At 35.0% G+C, this 12,791-nt stretch overlaps 1 pseudogene; it reads left to right on the top strand.

Annotated features, from left to right (window-relative positions):
• The first annotated feature begins 10,051 nt into the window (after window positions 1-10,051).
• Window positions 10,052-10,523, top strand: LOC141504318 (GSK3B-interacting protein pseudogene; annotated as a pseudogene).
• The last annotated feature ends 2,268 nt before the right edge of the window (window positions 10,524-12,791 follow it).

The following is a 12,791-nucleotide window of genomic DNA, read 5'->3' as shown; positions in this document are numbered from 1 at the left end:
CCCTGGAAATAAAATGAAATTGGAGAACATTTTTAGTCTAAAATATTATTTTGTTAATTATATAGTGAGTCAAAAAACACATAAAAACTTAATACAGATTTTTTTCAGTTGCAAACAAATTTGTTCTTCAAACCTGATAATATTCTAGTTGCTATTTAATTTCTATTTTGATGATGTTTGTTATTTAAAGAAAAAATATTCCAAATCTGGCCTCAGACACTTAATTAAAAAAGAGTTAGGCGAGTCACTTAACCCCACTGCCTTAAATAAATAAAATTTTTAAAAAAGAAAAAATATTCTATAAATGCTCTCTTTTTGTCACTTCTCACTGACTCCCTTCACTCAGATAGTCATCTCTTATAACAAATCAACACAATGATCATGCCTAAAATTGTATGCTATACACTATATTTCTTTTTTTTAACATTTTATTTGTTTTCCAATTATATACAATAGTAGTTTCTACCTATCATTTTCTGTAAGGTTTTGAATTTTACAATTTTTCCTCCACCCTCCCTTTCCTCCCCATCCCCCCACAGAAGGTAGTCTGATTATCTTTATATTGTTTCCATGCTATATGTTGATCGAAATTGAATGTGTTGGGAGAGAAATAATATCCTTGAGGAGAAAATAAAATATTAGAGATAGCAAAATTATGTAGCACATAAGACACTTTTAAAAAATTCTCTGTTTAAACTCCATAGTTCTTTCTCTGGGTATAGATGTTATTCTCTGTGATTTAAGTGCTCTAAAATTGTCCCTGATTATTGCACTGATGGAATGAGCAAGTCCATTAAGGTTGATCATCACTCCCATGTTGCTATTAGGATGTACAGTGTTCTTTTGGTTCTGCTCATTTCACTCAGCATCAGTTTATGCAAGTCCTTCCAGGCTTCTTTGAAATCCCATCCCTCATGGTTTCTAATAGAGCAATAGTGCTCCATGAAAAACATATACCATAATTTGTTCAGCCATTCTTCAATTGATGGACATTCACTTGATTTCTAATTCTTTGCCACCACAAACAGAGCTGCTATGAATATTTTTGTTCAAGTGATGTTTTTCCCCTTTTGCATGATCTCTTCAGGGTATAGACCTAGTATTGGTATTGCTGGATCAAAGGGTATGCATATGTTTGTTGCCCTTTGGGGATAATTCCAGATTGCTCTCCAGAAAGGTTGGATGAGTTTGAAACTCCACCAACAATGTATTAGTGTCCCAGATTTCCCACATCCCTTCCAACATTGATCATTGTCCTTTATGGTCATATTGGCTAATCTGAGAGGTGTGAGGTGGTACCTCAGAGCTGCTTTAATTTACATTTCTCTAATCAGCAATGATTTAGAACAGTTATTCACTTGACTATGTATAGCTTTGATTTCCTCATCTGTAAATTGCTTTTGCATATCCTTTGACCATTTGTCAATTGGGGAATGCCTTTTTTATGTAAATTTGATTCGTTTCTCTAAATATTTTAGAAATGAGTCTTTTGTCAGAAATACTAGTTGTAAAAAATTATATACTATATTTATAATCTACCACTTCTACCTTTTAATCTACTTAAGAAGTGAGAGGTGCATTCTCTATCAGTCTTTTGAAATAAACTTAAACTGATTTGTCACCCATCAAAGTTTGAGGGATTAGTCTCTATGAACTGTGCTGTGAATGTGTCATAAAAACAAAAAGTAACTGTGAGAACTCCAACAAAACTGTTCTACTCCAGTCCTCTTGTTCAGTCCATTTTCATTCATGTCCATTTCAGGTTTTCTTGGCAGAGATATTAGAATGGTTTGCCATTTCCTTCTTCAGCTCAGTTTACAGATGAAGAAAGTGAGACAAACAGGGGTAGGTGATTTGCCTAGAGTCACAGTTTTACTAAATATCTCAGGCCAGATTTTTAGTTCAGGTCTTCCTGACTCTAGGCCTGGCACTCTATCCACCACATCACCTAGCTGTTCTTATATGGAACAACATTAAGGAGCACTCTGAAAAGTTATTAGGGATTTTCAAACAACCATATCCAATGGACTTTTCTAAGTCTTGGTCATCTTCAGCTTACACACACACACACACACACACACACACACACACACACACACACACACACACATATATATGTATGTATGTATATGATTTTTCACCAAGATTTTCACCAAGACTTTACTCTTGGATTTATCCCTTTAAATTTATTTCTTGGAAATGTCACTTTACTCTCATGGTTTCAGTTATTGTATCTATGCTGATTTTTCTAAAATTGACATTTGTATTGGTGTCCTGCTGTGAAATGCTAGAAATTAAGTAATCAGTTTGCCCAAGCATCTAAACCTATCTCAGATAGTAAACTTACATTTTCTTTCTCCACCCCATTCGAGAACTAGAGACTTTACCTTCCTCGCTGGATTCTATCTGAATTCCACCCTTCTGCTCTGATACTCCTTTCTTTTCCCCAACTATTTCTCAGGAATACATGCATGTCCAGGTCCCTGCTGATAGCATTTTGAAAATTCTATTGACATCTCTGTTGCAATCCTGCAATGTAGTACGTGGATTTTGTCTGTGATAAGAATTAGTTGCTGACTTCCAGCCAAGATGGCGGAGAGAAGACAGGCACAGTTCTAAAGTCTCCTGATCTTTCCCCATCTATCATATGAAACAAACCTCTTAACAGAAATCTGACCCACAAAACCCAGAAAGAAAAGCCAGGGAAAAGAACATCTATCTCAGGATTTTTCTTCTGCAGCTTTGGGTGAGTCTAGGCTGGTGAGGGTCAACCAGATTAGCAGCTGAATTGGGGCCGGGGAATCTGAGGGCCAGAGAGATGGACCTGCTGGATCAGTGGTGGGGCTAGACCTTGGAGACTTGAGTCAACTAGGGAGCAGAGGCAGTGGTGTTGGGGATGACCCTCTGGAGTTTGCTGACAGGGCTGGGGGGGGGGGGAGTTCCAGTGCAGGAGAGCTGCAGACACCATCCCTGGGCAACTCTGGTCTGAGGAACTCTGAGTCCATACCTCCATTGCAGCTGAGGCCTCTTCCCAGAACAAACAAATGCAGACTACTTCTGCCTCAGGCACAGGTGTGTGAACAGAAGAACAAGCCCAGCTGACAATAGGGAGAGGAATGACCTCACACTAGGGTTAAGCCCACCATTGATTGAAGGCAAAAGTATTCAATAGCTTCAACCCCTCCCTTCAAGCTAAGGGAGAAGGCCTCAATCAAGGTCACAGACACTCCAGAGAAAGCAACCAGCACCTCCTACTGGCCAGCCAGAGAAATTGCACTCAGTGAGTAAAGCCTCTAGGGATCCCAATACCAAACCCCTGTGAACCAGCCCCTCCCAAACTCAAGGTCTTAGCAAAATGAAGAAGGGTCAGCAGAAAGGTAGATCCATAGAAAAATTCTTGGAAGGAAAAGACCCTAACTCAGAGAGACCTAGAACCTTCGAGGAGAATATGATCTGGTCTCCAGTACAGAAAGACTCCCTTGAAGAAATAAAGAAGGAGTTTAAAAATCAATTGGAAAATTTGGCAAAAGAAACCCAAGAAAAGATTAATACCTTGCAACAAGAAAACAAATCCTTAGAAAATACAACTGGACAAATACAAAATGAGAATAAATTTCTCAGGTCCTCAATTGGACAAATACAAAATGAGAATAAATCCCTCACGTCATCAACTGGACAAATACAAAATGATAATAATTCTCTCAGATCCTCAACTGGGCAAATGCAAAAAGAAAATAATTCTCTCAAAACCTCAGTTGGTTAAATGGAAAGCTCTTTCAAAAGTAGAATTGACCAATTGGAAAGGAGTTGCAAAAGGTTAATGAAGAAAACTCCTCCCTAAAAAAAAAAAAAAGAATGGAGTCTGAAGAAACTAATGACTTCATGAGACAGCAAGAACCTGTCAAACAAAATCAAAAAAATAGAAGAAAATATAAAATTTCTCATCAGCAAAACCACTAACCTCAATAATAGGTCAAGAAGGGGCAACCTGAAAATTATTGAACTTCCTGAAAACATTGAAGAGGGAAAAAAAAGCCTGGACTAAATATTACAGGATCTAGTGATAGAAAACTGCCCTGATATCATGGAACTAGAGGGCAAGGTAGTTATTGAAAGAATACATCGATCCCCTCCAGAAAAAGATCCTAAAATGAAAACACCAAGGAATGTTGTGGCCAAATTCCAGAACTATCAGATAAAAGAGAAAATCCTGCAAGCAGCCAGAAAGAAACAATTTAAATATCAAGGAGCCACAGTAAGGATTACCCAGGACCTGGCTGCATCAACATTAAGGGATTGAAGGGCCTGGAATGAGATATTTTGGAGAGCAAGGGAGCTTGGAATGCAGCCAAGAATCCACCATCCCACAAAGCTTGAGCCTTCTCTTCCAGGGAAAAATATGGACATTTAACAAAATGGAGGAATTCCAAATATTCCTGATGCAAAGACCAGAGCTAAATAGAAAATTTGGACATCAAACAAGAGGTTCAAGAGACACATGAAAAGGTAAAAGAAAAAGGGGGGCAGTAAAAGAAAAAAACTTCTATCCAACAAGTTGAAATTGGCTATATTCCCTCATGGGGAAAAGGATTCTCATAAATCTTGAGAATTGTAACTCTAACAGAGAGAATATACCTAGCTGGAAGTGATGGACATTCATGACCTATCCATGAGACTGCTATCCAATGGGGGTATAACTGGCTATAACCCCACTTGGGAGAAGGACTCTAATAACTCTCAAGAATTTTAACTCTGTTAGACAGAATGTACTTAGCTAAAAGTGACAGATACCCAGAATTTTCTATGACTCGGATAGAATGTTTTTTAAAAACACTACCTCCTTAAAAAGGTAGATGGGAAGGAGATGGGAGGAGGGAGGGGATTGAATGGGGTAAATCTCATGACATTAAGAGGTACAAAATACCTCTAGTAATAGAGGGGAAGAAGGGAGGAGATGAGAAACACCTGTATCATCAGACCTGGCTTAAAGTCAATTTACACATACTTAGTTAACTTAAAAAATTTTAACCTTTCTGATATTAAAAGGGGAAAAGGGTAGTGGGGACAGAGAAAGGGAGGGGGAGGGGGGAAAGGGGAACTAACAAAAGGAAGGGAAGGGAAAAGAGAAAAAGGGAAAGGGAAAGGGGAGGGGGATATAGGAGGCCAAACACATTGAAGGGGGGTGATATTCAGAAACAAAACTAGGAAATATGGATAAGGGGGGGAAGGGGCAAAATACAAACAGAGGGAAGATGGCATGCAGGGCAATAAAGAATTAGTAATCATAACTTTGAATGTGAATGGGATGAACTCTCCCTTAAAACGTAAAAGAGGGGTGGCTAGGTGGCGTAGTGGATAAAGCACTGACCTTGCAAGTCAGGAGTACCTGGGTTAAAATCCAGTCTCAGACACTTAATAATTACCTAGTTGTGTGGCCTTGGGCAAGCCACTTAACCCCATTTGCCTTGCAAAAACCTAAAAAAAAAAGTAAACGAATAGCAGAGTGGATTAAAAAACAGAACCCTACAATATGATTTCTCTCTCAACACACTCAATTTGGATCAGTGTCCAACATGGAAACAAAATAAAGACTGACAGATTCCTTTCCATGGGGTGGGGTGGGGGGAAGGAGGTAAGATTGGGAGAAAAATTGTAAAACTCAAATAAAATCTTAAAAAAAAAGAATTAGTTGCTTCACCTCCTTAAAATTGGCATCACTGTATTCTGCCAGTGGCCTCTGATTATGTTTTATCTGGTTCTCTTCCCAATTTTACTTGGATCATGTAAAGCCCACTGCTCTAATGTCATAATTTAAAGTATTTACAAGATAAAATGTACAGTCTCCTTCACACTAACACCTAAGACTACACTATTCTTGTCCCATGATATGGAACCAAAGGGCCCAGAATTATGATGAAAGAATGCTACCATCAGAGAGACAAAGATGTTTTCTGCTACACATGTTAATTAGATGTCAAACACTTAACTGAGTGCTTTTGAGAAAAGAATCACACAAGTATGTATGAAGCTGAATTAGACTAGACCAGGGTTAAGAAATGAGAAAGGAGGTCTAGGATAGAGGTCATCACTGACACTGAAAACACCAAACCAGTGGAATTCTTAACTCTACCAACAGTATGCCAGTTTCCCCAAATTCCTTTTTTTCATTTTAACCAATGTGATAGATATGAGGTGGTACCTCTGAGTTGTTTTAATTTGAATCTCTCTAATCAATGATTTAGAGCATTTATTTCATATGACTAAAAATAGCTTTAATTTCTTCATATGAAAACTGTCAGTTCATATCCTTTGGCCACTTATCAATTGGGGAATGACAGGGAAAGATAAATCAAGAACAAACTGGAAACTAAATAACCTTATCTTAAATAATGGGAGGATCAAACAGCAAATAATAGAAATAATCAATAATTATATACCCAAGAAAATGATAACAATGAGACATCATATCAAAATTTATGGGATACAACCAAGGCAGTTTTGAGGGGAAACTTTATGTCTCTAAATGCCTATATAAATAAATAAAATAGAGAAAGAAGAGATCAATAAATTGGGTATGCAACTAAAAAAGTTAGAAAAAGAACAAATTAAACATCCCTATTAAATACCAAATTAGAAATTCTGAAAATCAAGGGAGAGATTAATAAAATAGCAAAAAAATTGATCTCATAAATAAAACTAAGAGTTGGTTTTTATGAAACAACCAATAAAATAGACAAACCTCTGGTTAATCTAATTTTAAAAAAAAGGAAGAAGATAACCAAACTATGATTATCAAAAATGAAAAGGCTGAACTAACCACCAATGAGGAAGAAATTAAAGAGATAATTTGGAACTACTTTGCTAAACTGTATGCCAATAAACTGAGCAATTTGAGTGAAATGGAAGAATATTTACAAAAATACGAACTGCCCAGATTAACAGAAGAGGAAATAATTATTTAAATAATCCCATTTCAGAAAAAGAAATTGAAGAAACCATCAATAAACGCCCTAAGAAAAAGTCTCCAGGTCTAGATGGATTTACAAGTGAATTCTACCAAATATTTAAGGAACAGTTAATTCCTATTCTACATAAACTATTTTTAAAAATAGGAGAGGGAGGAGTTCTGCCAATCTTCTTTTATAACACTAACAAGGTGCTGATACCTAAGGCAGGAAGATAGAAAACAGACAAAGAAAATTATAGATCACTCTCCCTAATGAATATTGATGCAAAAATCTTAAATAAAATTTTGGCAATGAGACTAAAGCAAGTTATTACCAGGATAATACTTCATGATCAGGTTGGATTTATATAAGGCAGATATGGATGGTTCAACATTAGGAAAACACTCAACATAATTAAATATATCAACAGTAAAACCAACAGAAATCATATGATTATCTCAATAGGTGCTGAAAAAGCCTTTGATACAGGGCAGCTAGGTGGCGTAGTTGATAGAGCACCGGTCATGGAGTCAGGAGTACCTGAGTTCAAATCTGACCTCACACACTTAATAATTACCTAGCTGTGTGGCCTTGGGAAAGCCACTTAACCCCATTTGCATTGCAAAAATCTTAAAAAAAAAAGCCTTTGATAAACATCCATTCCTATTAAAAACACTAGAAAGTACAGGAATAAGTGGAGTTTTTCTTAAAATAATAAATAGTATCTATCTAAAACCATTAACAAATGTTATATTTAATGGGAATAAACTCAGAGCATTTCCAATAAATTCAGGTGTAAAACAAGGATGCCCATTATCACCATTATGATTCAATATGGTATTACAAATGCTATCAGTAGCAATAAGGGAAGTAAAAGAAATTAAAGGAATCATAATAGGCAATAAGTAAGCAAAACTTTCTCTCTTTGCAGATACCTAGAGGACCAAGAAAATTATCTAAAATATTCCTTAAAACAATAAATTCAGCAAAGTAGCAGGATATAAAGTAAACCCACATAAATCATCAGCATTTCTATATATCAACAACAGAGCCCAAGAACAAACGATAGAAAGAGAAATTCCATTTAAAGTAACTGTAGACAACATTAAATACTTGGGAATCTACATCCCAAGACAAACCCAAAAATTGTATGAACACAATTACAAAGCTCTCCTCACCCAAATAAAGTCAGATTGGAAAAATATCAAATTAGAAAAATATCAAATGTCCATGGTCAGGTCAAGCTAATATAATAAAAATGACAATTCTACCCAAATTAAATTACTTATTCAATGCCATACCAATCAAAACACCAAATAACTACTTTACCAAACTAGAAAAAATAGTAAAAAAATTCATCTGGAGTAACAAAAGGGCAAGAATAACAAGGGAACTGATAAAAAAAAGCAAAGGAAGGTGGCCTAGCTCCAGCAAATCTAAATCTACACTATAAAGCAGCAGTCATAAAAACTGCCTAGTACTGGTTAAGAGAGTAATGGATCAGTGGATTAGGATAGGTTCAAAAGAAAGTGCAGTAAATGACTACAGAAATCTACTATTTGATAAACCCAAAGACATCAACTTCATTATTTGACAAAAAGTTGGGAAAACTGGAAAATAGTATGGCAAAAACTAGGCATAGATCCATATCTCATGCTCTATTCCAAAATAAGGTCAAAATGGGTACAGGATTTAGACATAAAGAACATACCACAGCTAAATTAATACACCAAAACATACTCTATCTATCTGATCTATGGAAAAGGGATAAATTTATGACCAAACAAGAATTAGCAAAATGAATGATTTTGACTCTATTAAATTAAAAAGGTTTTGCACTAATAAAATCAATGCCACCAAAATTAGAAGAAAAGTAGAAAGCTGGGAAACAATCTTCGCAACCAGGAGTTCTGATAAAGGTCTAATTTCTAAAATACATAGAGAATTACATCAAATTTATACGATCACAAGTCATTCCCCCAATTGATAAATGGTCAAAGGACATGAACAGTTTTCAAATGAATAAATTAAAGCTATATATAATCATATGAAAAAATGCTCCAAATCACTATTGATTAGAGAAATGCAAATTAAAACAACAATGAGGTAACATCTCATACTCATTAGATTAGCCAAGATGAGAAAAAGGGAAGATGATCACTGGTGGAAAGGTTGTGGGAGGATTGGGACATTGATGCATTGCTGGTGGAGTTGTGAACAGATCCAACCTTTCTGGACAGCAATATGGAACTATGCCCAAAAAGCAATAAAAGTGTTCATATCCTTTGCCCCAGCAATTCCAATTCTAGCACTATAACCAGAAAAAATTGCAAAAAATGGGAAAAGTCCTACATGTTCCAAAATATTCATAGCAGCTCTCTTTGTAGTGGCAAAGAATTGCAAATCGAGGGGATGCCCATCAATTGGGGAATGGCTAAACAAGTTATGATACATGAATACTACGTAATATTATTGTTTTATAAGAAACCATATATGGACGGACTCTAGAGAAGCATGGAATGACTTACAGGATTTGATGCTGAGTGAAAGGGATAGAGCCAAGAGAACAATGTACACATCAACAACATTATGAGATGAACAACCTTGATGGGAGCAACTCCTCTCCACAGTCCCCAACCAGAGGAAGAAAAACAAAATAAAACAAAACACACAGAAAAAAAAACACTGCTATGGAATCTGATGAGCACTTCATAAAAATTACCTCTTATGTATCTCTTTCCCTTAATCCTAATCCTCATGCCAAAAATTATTAATTTGTAAATGTGTTTAATGAAATATGTATGTGTATATATGTATATATATATATATATATATATATATATATATATATATATATATATATATATATATATATAATGATAACCTGATTGTTCCCTACTGAGGGGAGGGAGGTGGGAAGGGAAGGTGGAGGGAAATTTTATAACTTGGAAATATCCATGTACAAATGGATGAAAATTAATAAATGCATTTAAAAAAATAAAATTTAAAAAAGAGAATGACTTGTATTCCTAGAAATTTGAATCCGTGGGATTCGGGTGGGGCGGAGGTGGGAGGGGAATGGGAAGCACGAAGCTCCTCCGGCTGCTACTCAGAGCGCGGTGGAGGGAGGGAGAGGAGGTCGCGCGCTTTGAAGCGCAGAATGGAAACAGACTATAGTCACATGGAGCTTAGCAATAACAGAGAAATTGAAGATTCTGAATTTCAAGATTTTGAAAGAACAGATGTAAAAGACATGAGATTAGAAGCCGAAGCAGTTGTGAATGATGTTCTTTTTTGCTATTAGCAACATATTTGTCTCCAAAAGCCTGCCGTGTTCAGATGATGTTGCATATGTCAATGTGGAAACAAGAGAAAGGAATAAATACTGCCTGGAACTCTCAGAAGCAGGGCTTAGGGTGGTGGGATATGCTTTTGACCAGGTGGATGATAATTTATAAACTCCCTACCATGAGACAGTGTACTCTGTTGGATACCCTTAGTCCAGCATACCAAGAAGCATTTGGAAATACACTCCTAAGAAGACTGGAAGCTTTGAAACAGGATGGACAGTCATAATTTATTTTACATTATAAACTGATTTTCTGTTAGGTTTGCTGCTGGAAACTTTTACATTTAGAACCTAAATTCTTGCTAATGAATATAATATAAAATAATTTTTAATTTGTTTTTCATCATTACTGCTTGCTTCACATAGGCTTCTCATTCCAAGCAGTATTAATAATAAACTCTTCTTGTTACTTCTTTTCCACCTAGGGAATGTGACAGCCCTTGCTTTGTGATATAGATCATGAATGCATTTAGATTTCTTTGTAATACTACTTCTGCATTTTGAAAACAAAACGGTATTTTATTATAAAAATGCAGAGCTTTAATGCATCCAGCACCATATGGAATTCTAGACTTTACCTAATAAAATTGGCATTCTATTAATTCTCTACAATTTTCATCCAGCTTGCTAAATCAGGGGTTCAATATTAGCTTGGACTGAATTTGTAGTGATTATTTTGCTACTAGCCTTACAGAGAACAAATCATTAACCAGTTTCCCCTGCACAAACTTTGAAATTGCTTAAACTATTTATACTAGTGCAAATTGATAAAAATGAATTAATTATATATAATTTATCTAGTATTGTGCTAAATGACAGGGATTAGAATAGTTTTATGTATCCTATTTGCAACAGCCAGCCAGCTAAATAAAGGATAAACCTTTTTATTTTAGGTTTTTGCAAGGCAAATGGGGTTAGGTGGCTTGCCCAAGGCCACACAGCTAGGTAATTATTAAGTGTCTGAGACCGGATTTGAACCCAGGTACTCCTGACTCCAAGGCTGGTGCTTTATCTACTTTATCTACTTTATCTACTATGCCACCTAGCTGCCCCACATTAGCCTATGAATGTAAAAATTGCTATCTAATCTCTAAGATACTTAAGCACAGAATATAAAAATAGGCTCCATTTTTTCTTAATAAATAACATCCTAAAATTGCATTGTTAAAAAGATGTTATAATCTGTTTGCCTAGGAAACAATACTTTGGCCCATGTTGATTCTTATTTTTCTGAATGTTTGTTTACATAATATACAGTGTTTATATATTCAAAAATATTTTTGCTTTAATGTTTACTTTCTAAAATGTCCTTTGGTATCCTGTGATGCTTCCCTCTTTCTCTTCAAATGTACAGTGTTTTGTCTCAATGCTAAATCTACAATGTAATAATGCATTTTATGGGTTTGAAACCAAAGGACATATGAAGCATTCAAAGACTAATATTTGGGAAAAGGATACTTTGTATTTTGTATTTTATTACAAGTACTAATATTTGTAAGTTTATTTAACTGAATCATGCTGCTATGTGTTTTCAGGTATATGTTGGATGGAACAATGGGGATTGGTTTTTGAATAATCAGCTAACATCATAGTAGAAGTAAAATTCGATACCTGGATATGCTTCCTAAGTCTATTGAATTTGCAAAATGTTATTCTTTGTTTAACAATAAAAGATAATCATTTTTGTTCTGAAAAAAAATTTGAATCCATTCTCTATATAGTTTAGAAATGAGTCCTTTATCAGAAACATTAGCTGTTAGAATTCCTGCAGTTTTTGTCAAATAGTGAGTTCATATCTCAGAAGCTGGAATATTTGGGTTTATTAAGCAGTAAATAACTGTAGTCATTTACTACTGTTTCTTTTGTATCTAATCTATTCCACTGATCCACCACATTACTTCATTGCCAGTACCAAACAATTTTGATGATTGTTGCTTTACAATATGGTTTTGCATTTTTCCTTAATTCCTGTGATATTCTTGATCTTTTATATTCCTCCAGATGAATTTTGTTACTATTTTTTTCTAGATCTATAAAATAATTTTTGGTAGTTTGATTGGTATGGCACTGAATACATAATTTAATTTAGGTAGAACTGTCATTTTTATTATATTAGCTCAACCTACCCATGAGCAAGAGTCATTTTTCCAATGATATTTATGACTTTACTTGGGTGAAAAGTGTTTTGTAATTGTGTTCATATAGCTTCTGAGTTTATTTTGACAGGTGGATTCCCAAGTATTTTATTGTCTACAGTTATTTTATTTTATTTTATTTTTTTCTACTTAAATTCTGATAAACATTAGTTTATTTTAATATTTTGTGGAAAGGTAACCATCACAATTGGTAGCATTTTAAGCATTCTAATATCTGAAACTTCAAGTTAAAAAAAGGACATTTTAAAATGTATGGACCTTCTTATTTTCATTGCATTCAATTATGGTGATGACCGTAAAGAGATTTTGAACTTTATGTATTTCACTTTTAAATCAGTG

The sequence above is a fragment of the Macrotis lagotis genome, chromosome 1 (assembly GCF_037893015.1).
Source record: "Macrotis lagotis isolate mMagLag1 chromosome 1, bilby.v1.9.chrom.fasta, whole genome shotgun sequence".
In the NCBI taxonomy this organism is placed as follows: domain Eukaryota; kingdom Metazoa; phylum Chordata; class Mammalia; order Peramelemorphia; family Peramelidae; genus Macrotis; species Macrotis lagotis.
This window is presented reverse-complemented; position numbering and strand designations above follow the sequence as displayed.